At 36.3% G+C, this 16,417-nt stretch overlaps 1 protein-coding gene across 1 annotated transcript in view; it reads left to right on the top strand.

Annotated features, from left to right (window-relative positions):
- Positions 1-16,417, top strand: part of ANKIB1 (ankyrin repeat and IBR domain containing 1) — a 181,072-nt gene that overhangs the window by 11,617 nt on the left and 153,038 nt on the right. The window lies entirely within an intron of this gene.

The raw sequence follows: 16,417 nt of genomic DNA, 5'->3' as shown, positions 1-16,417 counted from the left end.
AGTCAAGGATTATAGTTGGGTAGCCTTTTCAACTGATATTCTTTGAGAAAATTGAACTTTAATGTTCTGAGCTAGAGGTTCTCAAAGTTTAGCATGTATCAGAATCACTGGGACGGCTTGTTAATGCTAGCCCCACCCCCAGACTTTCTGATTCAGTAAATTTGGGGTGGAACCTGAGAGTTTTCATTTCTAATAATTTCCCAAGTGCTGCTGATGTTGCTGGCATCTATTGTGTGAAATTAATTTATTTCTCCCTTAGGCTTCTAAAACAGTACTAGTTGTATAGAAGCACTAGACGAATTTTAAAAATTGTTCCTCAAATCATTTTTCTGTGTCCAGAGTTCTTTACCTTAACTTAGAAGGTAAAAACACAGTTTCATGGACACAGGAAGATTAGTAGTCATGTGCAGGATAGGTTAAAGTTGGAAAAAACAGGGCTCAGGTCTACTTACTATCCACCTGCTATCTAGAATATGGTTTAAAAGAGACCTCTCTTGGGGTGCCTGGGTGGCACAGCGGTTAAGCGTCTGCCTTCGGCTCAGGGCGTGATCCCGGCGTTATGGGATCGAGCCCCACATCAGGCTCCTCCGCTATGAGCCTGCTTCTTCCTCTCCCACTCCCCCTGCTTGTGTTCCCTCTCTCGCTGGCTGTCTCTGTCGAATAAATAAATAAAATCTTTAAAAAAAAAAAAAAAAAAGGCCTCTCTTCATTTGGAATTTTGTGCCCTTAAGCCTAGGTAGCATCAGTTACATGTCAAGGACCAGTTTTAAGTAGAGTATGTACCATGATGTCAGTGTGCCAATGTATAACCTAAAAATCATATAGCCTAGGGATACCTGGGTGGCTCTGTCGGTTAAGGCTCTGACTTTAGCTCAGGTGTCCTGGGATCCAGCCCCACATCAGGCTCCCAGTTCAGTGGGGAGTCTGCTTATCTCTCCCCCTCTGCCCCTCCACCTGCTCATGTGCACATTCGCACTCTCTGTTTCTCTCTCAAATAAATAAAATCTTAAAAAACAAAAAACCCTCATGTAGCCTAAAAGTTTCCATGATTCCTTTCACCACCTTCGTTTTTCTACCCTTTACTCCTTGATGTTGTTTATGTATACTTCTTTCTCCCTAATTGGGTTTCTGACTTCTATGTTTTTGTATCCTTTTTAACATTTATATACTAAATAATTTATCAATAGTAGTTTCCATTAGATTGGCTGAAGAAAAATTTCAACATTTTAAAATTGGGAAAATACGTGTAAAAAATGTCATTGGCTTTATATCTTAATATTAAATTGGTTACCCCAAAAGCATAGAATCTATACATTGTTAACTTCCAAACTGTATCTCCAGCTCAGACCTTTCTCCTCAGCTTCACACTTGTATATCCTTTTGCCTACCTGACATCCTGATGGCCTCTCAAAAGTAACATGTTCAATTTTAAGCAGATCCCCCACCTTCTCACTTGTACTTTCATCTCCTGCAATCATCCCCTCTCAGTAGTTGTAATTCTGCCCTTCAAGGTGCTCAGGCCAAGAACTGTGGAGTCATTCTTTTTTCTTCTCCCTCACTCCTGCTTCCAGGCTATCAGTAAATTCCATCCTTACCTTCAGAGTACACCCAAAATCTGATCAAGTATTCACCACCTTCACTGCCACCTCCCAGAACCAAGCTACCATCAACTTCTACTTGGATGACTGCAACCACTTCCTAAATAGTCTCCCTGCTTATAGCCTTGCTGCCACTCCTATTACTCTTCTCAGACAGCCATCCAGAGTGATCCTGTTAAATATAAGTCACGTCTTTCATTCCTCTCCCAAAAACCCTCTAGTGGTTTTTGTTTTTTACCAGAATAAAAGCCTAGTGATTTACGATGACCCTTTAAGACCCTGAACAGTCCATCTGCCCCCATTACTTCTCTTGACTTCATATCCTACTCCTTTCTTCCTCACTGGCCTCCTTTCTGTTCCTTGAATGCATAGGGCATGCTCCTTTCACTGGCTGTTTACCCTGCCTGGAATGCTCTTTCCCCTAAATATCCCACGGCTCACTACTTTACCTGTTTTACTCAAACGTCACATTCCCTGATATCCCAAAACTCCATCCGTTTCTTGGCTTTGTTATTGTAACACTTTACCTGAATATATTGTAAGCTCCACGGGGACAGGGATTTTAGTTTATTTTGTTTTTGTTGTATTTCCCTACNTGCCTGGCAAATGATAGTGCTCAGTAAATAACTGTGACATGAATTTATGATTTTATCTGCCCACTGGAGTATGCCTTTTCTTTGAAAAATGCTCCCGATAATCATGTGCTTCTAGCATAGGCTACCAGTCTTTGACTTCTAACACTTATTCTGCTGGTTCCTTTTCTAAAAATGATACATTCCATGCCTCTCTTGTTCAGTTTCAAATTACTGTTTGATTTTTATTGCAACATACAATTTGCATAAATTGTAGTTCCTAAGTTCATGCATTATCTTGGGAAATAATTAAGCATTTTTTTAATCCTTTGTAAAGTTATGAAGTATTCATTGTCATTGAATATGGTGTTTCCCAACAGTCATAGTGCTATTTTGGTATGCATGTTGCTTTTACGGGACTCTCTATCATGATTTATAACTTTATACTATAGCCTCTTTCATATTCTTTAAGAAAGGTCAGTACCTGTTTCCCCTGGTAAACCTGGACTGAGAGTACTTGGTCCTGTTTTGATTTCTGAGAGTTTTGTAGGTTTTAGTGTTTTTTGTGTAGCCAGTGCTTCATAACTACCTTTATGGGATCAGGTAGGTCCCACAGACACTCCTTGCTCTTTTGTTCATTTTTTCTTGGCTCAACAAGAATTCATGTACTTGTTATGGAAGTCCTACACTTTGGATTTTTCATTTCGGGTATTGTGCCTAATTGTTAGGTCATATTTTGAATCATGGAATCATTTGAATCCAGCTGATAACTTTTCAGTCTGAAAGAGTCACTGCACCACTTACGTTCATTCAGTTGCTGTTTCTTCAGGATGCAGAAAAGCATAAGTGGCTCAAATCTAAATTCTTCATATCTTTTTTAGGTGTTAAATTCATTTAGGTGTTAAAGGTTGTTATATTTCTGTGTCCTTCATTATTTCATTAAGATATGTGGAATATAAAGTGAATTTAAAAACATTAAGTCAAATACATAGGACTCAGTTTCTTGTTTTCTGATACTGGAGAGTTTCCAGTCTCAGACCGGGGGGTGCCTGTGATTTGGAAAACAGGGAACAAACATGAGGAAGTCCTTAACCTTAATTATATTTCATTGCTATGGCAATAGAATGTAATAGAACTTAATGCTAAGATTCACTATCAACTAAAAATATATAAAGTATAAATGAATTCTTTCAGATGCAAGCTGGTACTTGAATGTCAGAGTGTAGTAGTTGGGGCTTTGCTGAGAATAGTTTTGCAACATAGCTTAAGACATCCCATGGGGGGAAAAAGCATAGGTTCAAAGATACATATAAGTTTACCCATAATAGTAGATACATTAGAACCAATTTAATGTAAAGCAATGGAGAACGGATTAAAATATTATCTGTCAGATTTTGATATTATTAAAATTATGTGTTTAAGGGATATTTAATCAAATGAAAAATGCTGATGATAAAATCTAAATACAAAAAAAATTCCAATTTTATTATACACTGTGATCCAGTTCTTCACTTAAAAGAAGGCTCTGTACATACAAAAAACATGCCAATGTGTGTTTATTGTGATTATTACAGTGATTATTACAGGGTTGAGGATTATAGTGATCTTTTTATTTTATTCTTTATACTTTTCTATTTTCTATACTTTTCTTTCCAATTTTATACTCTGTATAATCTTAAGTATTTTTAATTTAAAGGAAGGAAAAAAGTTTTTAGAACTAGGTATAGCTATGTGATTCTAGGCAAGTTAGTAATAATGATGATTACTACATTTTATTGACTACCTACTATTTAGCAAATATTGAATATATTTTATGTATTTTTGTCATCCTATTTATAATAGTCCAGCAATGGAGGCATAATTATCTACGTTTACATGTTAGGCCTAAGTCTCAAAACTTTGGAGTAGCTTATAAGCTAGTAAACGTTACAGCCAGGATTCAAACTGAAGTTTATACAATTTTCTAAATATACCAAAAGGCCTTTCCAAAATAATGTAACTCTCAAAGCCTGTGTTTCTTTACTGTGAAATGTAGGTGTAATTGTTGCGCAGCTTAAATGACACAAGGTACATAAACCCCAAGTTTTTTTCCATGAGATCTTCTTATAGTTATGCCTTCTGGCTTTTTTTTTTTCAGTCTGCTTCTGCACATGTATTATTCAAGCTGTTGTTAAATATTTCCATTAACAACGTTACCTGAAATTTAACTCTATAACAGTAAATCTGTAAGTTGCATTTCTTCGAAGAAGAGAATAATCCATTGATTAGCATTTTGTTTTTGTAGTTTTAATGTTTATATCCTTCAGTTTTGCAGTCATTTTTGGAAGTTCCATTTTCATGAGAATCAGTGGTACTTTGTTAAAAGGGATAAGGTTTATGTTTCTCACCTTCCCTGAAAGAAGTTTTAAGAAATTGGGGGGGGGGGCGCCTGGGTGGCTCAGTCGTTAAGCGTCTGCCTTCGGCTCAGGGCGTGATCCCGATGTTCTGGGATAGAGCCCCACGTCAGACTCTTCCGCTGGGAGCCTGCTTCTTCCTCTCCCACTCACCCTGCTTGTGTTCCCTCTCTCGCTGGCTGTCTCTATCTCTGTTAAATAAATAAATAAAATCTAAAAAAAAAAAAGAAAAAAGAAATTGGCGGGGGGTGCTTGGGTGGCTCAGTCGGTTAAGCCTCTGACTCCTCATCTCAGCTCAGGTCTTGATCTCAGGGTTGTGAGTTTGAGCCCCAACATTGGCTCTCCACTGGGCGTGGAGCCTAGTTAAAAAAGAAAAGAAAAGAAGCAACAGCAGCTTGCTTTTGTTGAGTTTGGAAAGATTTCTGTTCCTTGCCTGAGTTCTGAACCAGATGAGAGGTCAAAACAGTAAGCATATCCAGTTTTCTCTCCAGATTTTTCTAAAGTCCCTGAGGTAGATAAGGGTCAGGAATATTACACCAATTGGGCTCTTGCAAATGGACGAAATCATTAGAAATGGGAAAGTGTACTCTCAAAACCTTTTTCAAGTTTCTTATTTTTGTTTAGAGTTAGTGTAAAAGGCTGCTGAAACACCTAAGTATGGTGAATTGAGTCTAGCTGATAGCTATTATAGTCAGCAAAATAACTGGATGGATGGATGGATGGATGGATGGATGGATAGAGTTTGCTTACTCTGATGTTCAGGATTACACTATTGCTTATGGGTACGTTAAACACCTTCCAGAAAATCCGGGATAAGTATGATTTCAAGTATTATATTTTAGGCTCTATATTTTTCTACTTGAGTGTCTTAATTTTGGATTTAGAAAATATGGATACTCTTATCTATGGGAAATACAAAGAAGTATGAAACTGTACTCATTTTTGACTAATTAAAAAAAAAAAATTCCGCTAAGGGCACCTGGGTAGGCTCGGTCAGTTAATGGGCTGCCTTCAGCCCAGGTCATGATCCCAGGGTGCTGGGATTGAGCCCTGCATCAGGCTCCTTGCTCAGCAGGAGCCTGCTTCTCCCTCTCCCTCTGCCTCCCATTCCCCCTGCTTGTTCTCTCTCTCTCTCAAATAAATTGAAGAAAATCTTTAAAAAAAAAAATTCCTCTAGACAATGATCATGCAGATTTTACCGTATGTTCTAGCTACTACATAATTTTCTGTGATATGATTAACCACCATATATTTTTCTGTTCTCCTACTGATAAATAACTAGATTATTCCACAGTTTTAAAAAATCAACTTCAAAGTGGATTTTCTGGAAGAGAGAGGGAGGGAAAGACTTGTGGCAGTGGGGATGCCTAACTATGTGTTATATCTTTGAAAAATAAAGAGATTTGAAACAGTTATGGAGGAAAAGACAGTGACGTTATAGACATGAAGTAAAGTAATGTTAATGTCTAGTTTAAGATATCTTTTTTTACCCTGCAGTTATGAAGATGTTTCCCCATATTTTCTTCTGAAAGCATTATTGTTTAACCGGCAATTTCATATTTAGATCTGCAATTCATATGGAATTTGTCTTTTGTGTGGGGTTTTAGGTAGGGTTCCAGATCCTTTTTTTTTTTCCTTGTGTAAAGAAGACCATTCTTTAAAGGAGGAGATTTTTTAATGATGGAAAATAACAGAATGTGTTTGCTTGTTGAAAGGTGGTCTAGGCCTACATGGTTTTCTAGATTCTGGGGAACTGATGGCATAGAAACAGGAAAAGGTAAATGAAAGAATATAGTTTCTGAAGAGGAAAGAAACAATTTTGCAAAGGAAGGGATCCATAGCATATTTGTCTTTGCTTTGAAAGGAATGCACTTTCATTCTAAGAAGAGAAAAATGAATGCAAATGCAAGTTGGTTTAAGCTTGATTATGAGAAGATGAAGGAGTTCCATCTTTGTGTTCTGCTTTGTTCATGAAGTAAGGGTGCGTTCTTGAGTTGTAGGTGGTGGAGGGAAAGGTTGTGGAGGATTGAAGAGAACTAATAAAGTATGAAAGCCCAAAGCCCAATTCATTCAGTTCTTTCTTTCTCTCTCATACCTTCAGATTCTGTGAGGTAGAATGTGATTGGTTAAGTTAGTCACTATTCAGTATAGAGCCCCCTCTTTGGGTGTAAGACTCTTGAACCAGGCTTGCCTAAAAGGTTCCTTTTGGATCAGATATCCATCCTTATTCCAGGTATCTATAGGTCAGTGGTAGTGGGGGAAACACACGTCTGTCTTTTGTTCAGAAGGAAGCATTTCTTTCTTGGTCCCTCCAACAAAAGTCCTAGATTTAAGTCAGTGATCCAGTTTGGATAACATAAACAATGGCTGTGGTTAGTTGAATAGAAAACGCATTAGCCGAATTTCCGCCTTACGACCCTCTGCCCCTGGTGGAGCCCGCCCCATCTAAACCATGTCTTGACTGTGATAGAAGAGGGTTTCTCCAGAAAAACCGAATTGCTCTTACCAGAGAAGGATGAACGGCCACCAGGGAAATAAAAATATATCGGAATTTAATGGAGAAAAGTATTCATAGACCCTTGATCTTTAAAGGAGTATGATAGTCTCTTAGTAAACTCAGTGAATTAAGAACTGAAGCAATTATTTTGTAAAAAGCTTTAATCTTATTTTAAGAATTTGTTTTCACTGTTCCTCAGTGACTTTTGACTTAATAGTAAAACCATCACAATGGAGCGTGGGTATTTCTTCTCAGCTTGCATCTCTTCCTTCTTTATCTTACATTAAGTGTTTGTTTAGTTTGTTTGTTCAAAGGATTTAAAAAAGAAATACCCTTCATTATTAGACCAGCTTGCAGTAGGATATTTGGGGAAGGGCATTACTCTAAAGTATAAAGTACTCATCCCAAGAAGATACTTTTGCATACATGACAATGAACCACACAGTGTTTGCCAGACTTTATGTTTGACTTTAAGCACAAAGAACATTGGAAATTGTTCTCTTTCATCTTACAATTGAAATACTTACAATACCATTATCTTTAAGATAGTTTCACTTTCCTCTGAAATGTCTTTCATAAATGTCTTTCATAATAGCATGTTTTTAAGATTGAATCGGTAGGATAGCATTGGGGGACAGGAAAATAATAAAATGTCCACAGATTCTAAACCAGCCCTTAGGTTGAGTGCTATAGTTATTTAGCAGTAGAAGAGTTTGACTTTCATCAGGTAAGTGTATGATTCTGAAATGATCTATCATTTAGAAAAAGGAAATTGAACCAGATAGAAAAACAAATGTTTTTGTATTGTGATTTACTCCGTAAGTAAGAGAAAGGAAGTAGAACTAACCACATAGAAAAGTATCTTTGTGTTATCTTGTGCTTTGCTTGACACATAGTGATTGCTCAGTAACAGCATCTAAATTTGTGAAGAATGGGTAGATATGTGAATTTTTTTGAAAATCCTTTTCCTATTAACATTTTATTTGGTGGGATCCTATAGCCCCGTACGGACAAGAATTTTTCTGACTTTATTCTGCATAAACCTAAGGCATCTAGGTTCATTGGTAACTTTCCAGCGTGTTAGCCAGCATCACCCAAAATATATTGGTTACATCAGCATTGTATCCTTTTCCTTTCCCACAACTGAAAGCATTCCACTATCTTTCTTGCCTAACTACAATATCCACTCTTAACTGTAAATAGTGAGCCAAAAAGAACTGTTTTTAATTATTCTAGTTTCCTTGCTTTTCCATATAAATTTTAGGATTAGCTTGTTTAAATCCATTAATATTCCTGCTAGGATTTTTATTGTAATTGCATTAACTCTGTAGGTCAGTTTGTGGAGAACTGACATCTCTAATTCTGTCGAGTCTACAAAGTTTTTAAAAAGACTAATAATCTTCATAGAGATGAAATGTTACATCCATGATCCAAAAATAAAATACTAATAGAATACTATAGGAAAAGGAACAACCAAATGATAAGAAAGAACTATGGGATTTAAAACATGGTAACTTTAATTCCATAGAATAGCTGGAAGATAAAGTTAAGGAAATCTCCTTGAAAGTAGAACAAAAAAGTAGAGGTAAAGGAGGAGAGAAAGATTAGAAAATTAGAGGATATAGCTAAGAAATCTGTTATCCAAATAATAGGAGTTCTAGAAAGGGAGAATAGAAATGGAGAGACACAGATGATCAAAGAAATTGTCCTAGAACTGAATTAAGGACATAGATCTCCATTTTGGAAAAACGAATTTAAAAAAGAACCACACAACTTTATAGAAACAGAAAATAGGATGGCAGAAACTGGGAAGAGTTTAATGGGTACAGACTTTGATCTTGGGAAAATGATAAAATTCTGGAGATGGATGTTGGTGTTGGTTACACAGCAATGTGAATGTACTTACTGCCACTGGACAGTACACCTACAAATAGTTAAAATGGTGAATTTTATGTTAAAGTCAAAAAGAACAAGAGAGAAGACTGGTAGCAGATGAAAGACTTAAATGTTTTGAAAGCTGGAGAGCAGTTACACAAAAAGCAACTGATTTAGCAAAACTAAACTGATGAAGCAAAGGTCAAATCTAATTCTACAATTGTGTAAGAAAAAAAAGGGCAAGCTGATTTGTGTTACAGCACACCAAAAAAGCACAGGAATTGGAGGCACAGGTAGCTCTGAATGAAGAAAGGATATGGCTTTAAAACATCAGAGATTTCAAAATCTTATGAGGAGTAAAAACCAGACAGATCCTTTGTTCATTCTGTGCAGCTGAGCTATTGCTCTTTTTCTGTTCTGGAAGAAGACAGGAGAGACATCTACACAAAGTTTGTCAGAAGCACAGGGACAGACAGCAGAGGGTGATGCACCATTCTGGAAATGGCATTAGGTAGAATTATACATACTAAATGGTAAGACCTCCCCAGCTTCTTTCCTCCATTTAGCCTGAAATATAGACCTAAACATTCTGCAGTTGGGGTCCACAGTGAAATAGCCCAGCCAGTTTTCATGCTACAGTGCAACCTGCTTGTTATCAAGCCTTGCTATTGTAAATAATGCCAAAATAAGCATCAATGTACAGGTCTCTTTGTATACCTTCCAGGCCTTATCCTAGGACAATATGTTAATGTGTTACAACCATAACCCACAGTAAGAAGTAATTTTATATGTCATAACCTGGGTATACACACCTTTGTATGTGTATGTATGTATTTATTTATTTGAAACAAAAGTTTCACAGAACTACCCTTACTACATAAATATGCTGTGATATTTTTAGCTTATTAAAAGAAATAAGTTGGCCCTTTGTACCTCATTTAAGTATAAAAGTAAATCATAGTCATATACAGATGACTGTAATAATAGTAGAATTCCTAGGCCTACGATATGTTCATCTTCAACATGAAAAAATACTACCAAATTATAAAATCATTTTCCAAATTAAACTTCCCACCAGTAATGTTTAAGCATTTCAGCTTGTGTTTTCAGACTCTTCTACTAATCTAATAATTAGAAATGGCAATTGTGACAGACACTGTGTGTATGCTGACCAATCTTTATTTTTTAATCTTTTCGTCTTCCTCTGTCAACTATGGAAACATTAAAAGGTCAAAACTATTCCCTAGCTCTTCTTGCAGTTAGAGGTAGCTATGTGATCTAATTCTGACTAATGCAACACACCAAACTTGCAGTCTGGAGCTGTAGCAGCCATTTTATGACCACATGGGTGAAAACAGCCTGCTTAGAATGACAGTATAAAAATGGTGGGAGAGCATTCAGGACATTGATGGCATTGTGTAGCTTATATAAGAAGTCTGGGTTATCTCCTTCTGGATTTATAGTTACACTGATAAGAATAAACCCTTATCTGTTTAAGCCACATTTACAGGTTTTGGGGGTTCATTTCTCTGTCATTTGTTTATTAGTTCCTATAATATAATAGTTAGCTTAGACTAAATTATTCCATAGCAACAAATGACCACAAAATTTCAGTGACTTATAACAAGAAACATTTCTTTTTTCATTCACTTAAATGTGTCAGCTGCAGACCTGCTTCAGATATGCTCCCATGTCTTCATTCTGGGACCCAAACTGAAGAAGTTCTGCCTGGGTCTTGTGACAGTGAGAAAAAGAGCAACAGTCAAACCACAAGACGCTTCTTAAAACTTTGGTTCAGAAATGTCATGCTTCATTTCCGCATACATTTTGTTGGCCACAGCAAGATAAATCGCCAGAAGTGGTGTAAGTGGGCAAGGAAGTATAATCTTTCAATAGGGAGGGCAGTAAATAATTGGGGACAATAATATAACTGTCACTGTATCCTTTTGCATTTTTGTTCTTACAAATATTAAAAGTTCTTTATACATTCTGGATACTAAACTTGTGAGTTTAGCTTTTACATTTGGTCTGGGATCCAGTCTTGAATTAAGTTTTGCATATGTTCTGAGGTTAAAGGTCAAGGTTAAGTTTTTTCCATATGGCGACCCATTTATTCTAGTGTCATTTGATGAAAGGATTTAGCTTTCTCCCATTGGATTGCCTTGGCACCTTTGTTGAAAGTCATAGTGCTATTTAAGTGTAAGTTGATTTCTGAGCACTTCATTCTTTTACATTAATCTGTTTGTTGAACCTTATGCCAGTACCACACCATCTTAAGTAAGTCTTGAAATCAGGTGATAAAATTTTCTGATTTGTTTCATTTTTCAAGATTGCTTAGAATATTCTGGGATTTTGCACTTCTATATTTAGTCTTCCCATCTATGAACATGGTTTCTCTCTTCATATTTTTAGGGCTTTAATCCCACCAATGCTTGTTTCAGCACAGAAGTCTTTCACACCTTCTATTAAATTTATTCTTAAATATATTTTTGACACTAAATGTAAATAGAATTTAAATTTTTTTCCAGTTGCTTGCTGCTACAATTTGGTTTTGTTTTTTCTTTTGAAGTTTAATGTTTGATTTTTATTTTGTATGAAGTAAATTACTGAGATTGTGTCAAGGTAAAAAAAAAAAACGTGACCATCATATTTACCAAATAATCACCTCAGTTTGGTACGTTTCTCTTCTTTTTCTCCTTCTCCTCATGGCATTATTTATTTATTTATTTAACATGTTAACGTTGTATATGTTTAAGGTGTACAGGATTTTTTGTAAAGATTTGATTTATTTATTTGAGAGAGAGAGGAGAGCAGAAGGAGGAACAGAGAGAGAGGGACAGGCGAACTCCATGTTGTATATGGAGCCTGATGTAGGGTCAGTCCCATGATTCTGAGATTGTGACCTGAGCTGAACCCAAGAGTTGGACGCATAACCAGCTGAGCCACAGGTGCCCCAGCAGCATGTTACTTTGTTACATTTATATATTGTAATATGATTACCAATATAGCGGTGTTTATCATATTATATAATTACAGTATGATTATTATTGTCTGTATTCATTATATTCTGCCTTAGATCTCTGTGGCTTGTTGATTCCTCATTACAGGTTTGTACCCTTCCTAAAGCATTATAACTCTTGTTCCCCACCCCCTGTAGCCACTATTTTACACTCTTTTTTAAATAGATCCTTTTATTGGGATTCCATGTGTAAGTGACATTATACAGTACTTGTTTTTTTCTGTCTGACTTCTCTCTCTTAGCATAATGTGCTCAGGATCCATCCATGTTGTTGCATATGGGAGGATATCTTTTCTCATGGCTGAGTAATATTCCATTATGTATATGTAACACATCTTTTTTATCCATTTATCCATTGATGGGCATTTGGGTTGTTTGCATACCTTGGCTATTGTGAATAATGCTGTGGTAAACCTTATAAAAATCCTATTTTCATTTCCTTTGGGTATATACCATTGCAGAATTGCTGGATTATATAGTTCCATGGATCTATTTTTAATATTTTGAGGGACCTCCATTTTGTTTTCGATAGTGGTTGGACCAATTAACATTCCCACCAGCTATGTATAAGGGTTCCCTTTCACCACATCCTCACCAGCACCTGTTGTCTTTTGTCTTCTTGATGGTAGCCATTCTAAAAGATGTGGGGTAATATCTCATTGTGGTTTCGATTTGTATTTCCCTGATGATTAGTGATGTTTGAGCATCTTTCATGTGTCTCTTGACCATTTTGATGTCCTCTTTGGAGAAATGTCTGTTTAGTTCTTCTGCCCATATTTTTTAATTGGACTGTTTAGCTTTTTGTTATCGAGTTGTTATGTTTAGGGAATGGAAACACAATGATGTTTTTATTTGCCCTAGTTGTCAAGTAAAGAACCAGGTATTTCTACTCCCTGTGTTTCTTTCTCACTAGACTATTAATGTAGGATCATGACATCAGAGGTTAACCAGCCACTCATCCTTCTCCTTGATGACGATTTTCAAATACCTTATTGTGAATAAAAAGACTATGACATTAGAAGGAAATTGGCTGTGTCCCTTTTTTTATTCTATTTCTCTCAGTATTGTCCTGTGTAGTAGGTAATGCTAATAATCTTCCCGTATACAGAGATTGGATGTTTATCTGAAGTTTTACCATAATTTGGGGCACCTGGGTGGCTGTCAATTTAGCAACTGACTCTTGATTTCACCTCAGGTCTTGATCTCAGGGTCATGAGTTCAAGCCCTATATTGGGCTCCATGCTGGGCATGGAACCTACTTTTAAAAAATTTTTTTTTTACTCTTAAAATGGAAATTTGATTGAATTTTTAACATTCACACACACACTCAGTTTCAGAAGTTAGAAAAATCCGGGGTGCCTGGATGGCACAGTCTGTTAAGCATCTGACTCTTGGTTTCAACTCAGGTTGTGATCTTAGGGTTATGAGATCCAGCCTCATATCGGGCTCCAAGCGCAGCGGGGAATGTGCTTAAGACTCTGTCTCTCTCTCCTTACCCCCTTCTGAGCCTTCCCCCCCACTTGTGCTCTCTGTCAAATAAATAGATAGATAAATCAAAAAAAATCTTAAAAAAAAAAAGAAGTTAGAAAAATCCTTTATTTGACAACATAATTTTGTTACTAGTGATGTATATATAACATAAGCTGTTGAGATGCCCTTCAACAGATGACTAGAAGATGTGGTCCATATATACAATGGAATATTACTCAGCTATCAAAAAGAACGAGTTCTCAACATTTGCTGCAACATGGACGGCACTGGAGGATATAATGCTAAGTGAAATAAGTCAAGCAGAGAAAGACAATTATCGTATGGTTTCTCTCATCTATGGAACGTAAGAACTAGGAAGATCGGTAGGAGAAGAAAGGGATAAAGAAAGAGGGGGTAATCAGAAGGGGAAATGAAGCATGAGAGACTATGGACTCTGAGAAACAAACTGAGGGCTTCAGAGGGGAGGGGGGTGGGGGAATGGGATAGGCTGGTGATGGGTGGTTAGGAGGGCACGTATTACGTGGTGCACTGGGTGTTATACTCAACTAATGAATCATCGAACTTTACATCAAAAACCAGGGATGTACTGTATGGTGCCTAACATAATAAAAAAATATTATTATAAAAAAAAAACAAAATTTGTAATATTGGTCTAGGATTCAAATGGCTTAATTGATGAATAACCATGTTAAGTAAGTTTTATTGTCTTGAATACAGCCTATTCCACAGATAAAATTCTTATAACTAATATTAAATAAGTGTTCTTTGAAAATTGTAAAAAAAAAAAAAATAAGCTGTTTAAAGTCATAGATTTTAGGTACCATACTTAAGTATTTTTCAATGTTATCATTTCTGATCTTTTTTATTTTTTCTAGAGCTTTCTTAAATTAATGACAATATAAATTGTAAGAATTATCATGCCCTTCTGCTTGAAGTTCATCTTTTAATAGGAAAACATGAGAGAATATTAGTTTGCATAAAAATCATTTACTTTAATCTTGAAGTTCTAGTAGGCAGAACGCACTGAATTTAAATGAGATTATCTTGACAAATGGCGACCAACCTTTTTGACAACACTGAATAAGCATGTTGGTTGTTCTTTTTGTATAAATATGTGCATTTTTCTTTAAAATTAATTTTTTAAAAAAATCTAAAATCTAATTTGTCTATTTTGTTTGCCTTATTTTAATGCACGTGTGTATTCAGTTTAGATTAAGTAACTTTAGTTTCTAGGACTATTTAAAGTGAATTGAAAGGAGGTAATGATCAGACACTAATTGGAAATTTTTGCATGACTTGGGTTTGGACAATCATTCACCATTTGTCTACTGGTCAGATTTTGAGCTCTTTCAACTGTCCTAAAGTTATGAACCAATAAGCAGAAAACTTTTCTAGGAAAAAAAGAGGAATGAGGAGTATGTATTTATTCAATGCCTTCTATATTAGACACTGTGCTAATAAGTACTTATAGTTTTATTTCTCACAACAACTCATCCCCATTATATGGTCAAGGAAACAAATGCAGAGAGATTAACATAAAGATAGGATTCAATTTGGGTGGGTTTTTTTTAAAGATTTAATTTTTTTTAGAGCTTTTTGGGTTCACAACAAAATTGAAAGGAAGGAAGCTTCTGGCCTCCTCCACCAACCTGTAAGGCTTTCCCCGTTATCAGCATTACTTACCAAAGTGGTGTGTTTGTTACAGTTCATGAATCTGCATTAAAACGCAATAATCACTCAATGTCCATAGTTACCTTAGGGTTTACTCTGGGTGTTGTGCATTTTATGGATTTGGACAATGTATAATGATATATACCCATCATTATTATATACAGAGTATTTTCAGTGCCTTAAAAATCCTCTGTGGTCCACCTCTTCATCCCTCTCTTGCCCTCAACTCCTGGCAACCACTCATCTTTGTCTCTGTAGGTTTGCATTTTCCGGAGTGTTATATAGTTGAAATTTTACAGTCTGTAGCCTTTTCAGATTGGTTCTTTCATTAGTAATGTGCACTTAAGTTTCCTCCATGTGTTTTCATGGCTTAACAGATCATTTCTTTTTAGTGCTAAATAATATTCCATTGTCTGGAGTACCACAGTTTATCCATTAATCCGTTGAAGGGCATCTTGTTTGCTCCTAGGTTTTGGCAATGATGAGTAAAGCTGCTATAAACATCTGTGTACAGGTTTTTGTGTGGGCATAAGTTTCCAAATCCTTGGGGTAGACACCAAGGATTGTGATTACTAGATCATATCGTAAGTGTATGTTTAGTTTTGTAAGAAACCACTGAACTGTCTTGCAGAATGACTGTATCATTTTGCATTCCTACCAGCAATGAATGAAATTTGTGTTGTTGCATATCCTTGCCAGCATTTGGTATTGTCACTGTTCTAGAGTTTGGCCATTCTAGTAGATACATAGTGGTACCTCAGAGTTTTTTAATTTGCATTTCTCTCATGACATATGATGTGGGTTATCTTCTAATGTATTTATTTGCCATCTATATATCTTTTTTGGTGAGGTGGCTCTTAAGATCTTTAGCCCATTTTTTTAAATCGGAAATTTTTTTTGTTGAGTTTTAAGAGTTCTTTGTATGTTTTGGATAACAGTCCTTTATGAGATATGTCTTTTGCAAATACTTTCTCCTAGTCTGTGGCTTGTCTTCTCATTCTCTTGACTTTGCCTTTCATAGAGGAGGACGTTTTTATTTTAATAAAGTCCCGCTTATCCGTTATTTCTTTCATAGATTGTACCTTTGGGGTCGTATCTAAAAAATCATCATTGTGGGGGTGCCTGGGTAGCTCAGTTGGTTAAGCGTCTGACTTTGGCTCAGGTCATTGTCTCAGTGTCCAGGGATCTAGCCCAGCATCCAGCTCTACGGTCAATGGGGTGCCTGCTTCTCCCTTTCCCTTTTCCTCTCCTTTTGCCCCTCTCCCTGCTCATGCTCTCTCTCCCCCCTGCCCCTCTCTCAT

This window comes from Ursus maritimus, unplaced genomic scaffold, assembly GCF_017311325.1.
Source record: "Ursus maritimus isolate PB19 unplaced genomic scaffold, ASM1731132v1 scaffold_3, whole genome shotgun sequence".
NCBI classification, from domain to species: domain Eukaryota; kingdom Metazoa; phylum Chordata; class Mammalia; order Carnivora; family Ursidae; genus Ursus; species Ursus maritimus.
Note: the sequence above shows the minus strand (reverse complement) of the source record. Positions and strands in the feature narration are given on the sequence as shown.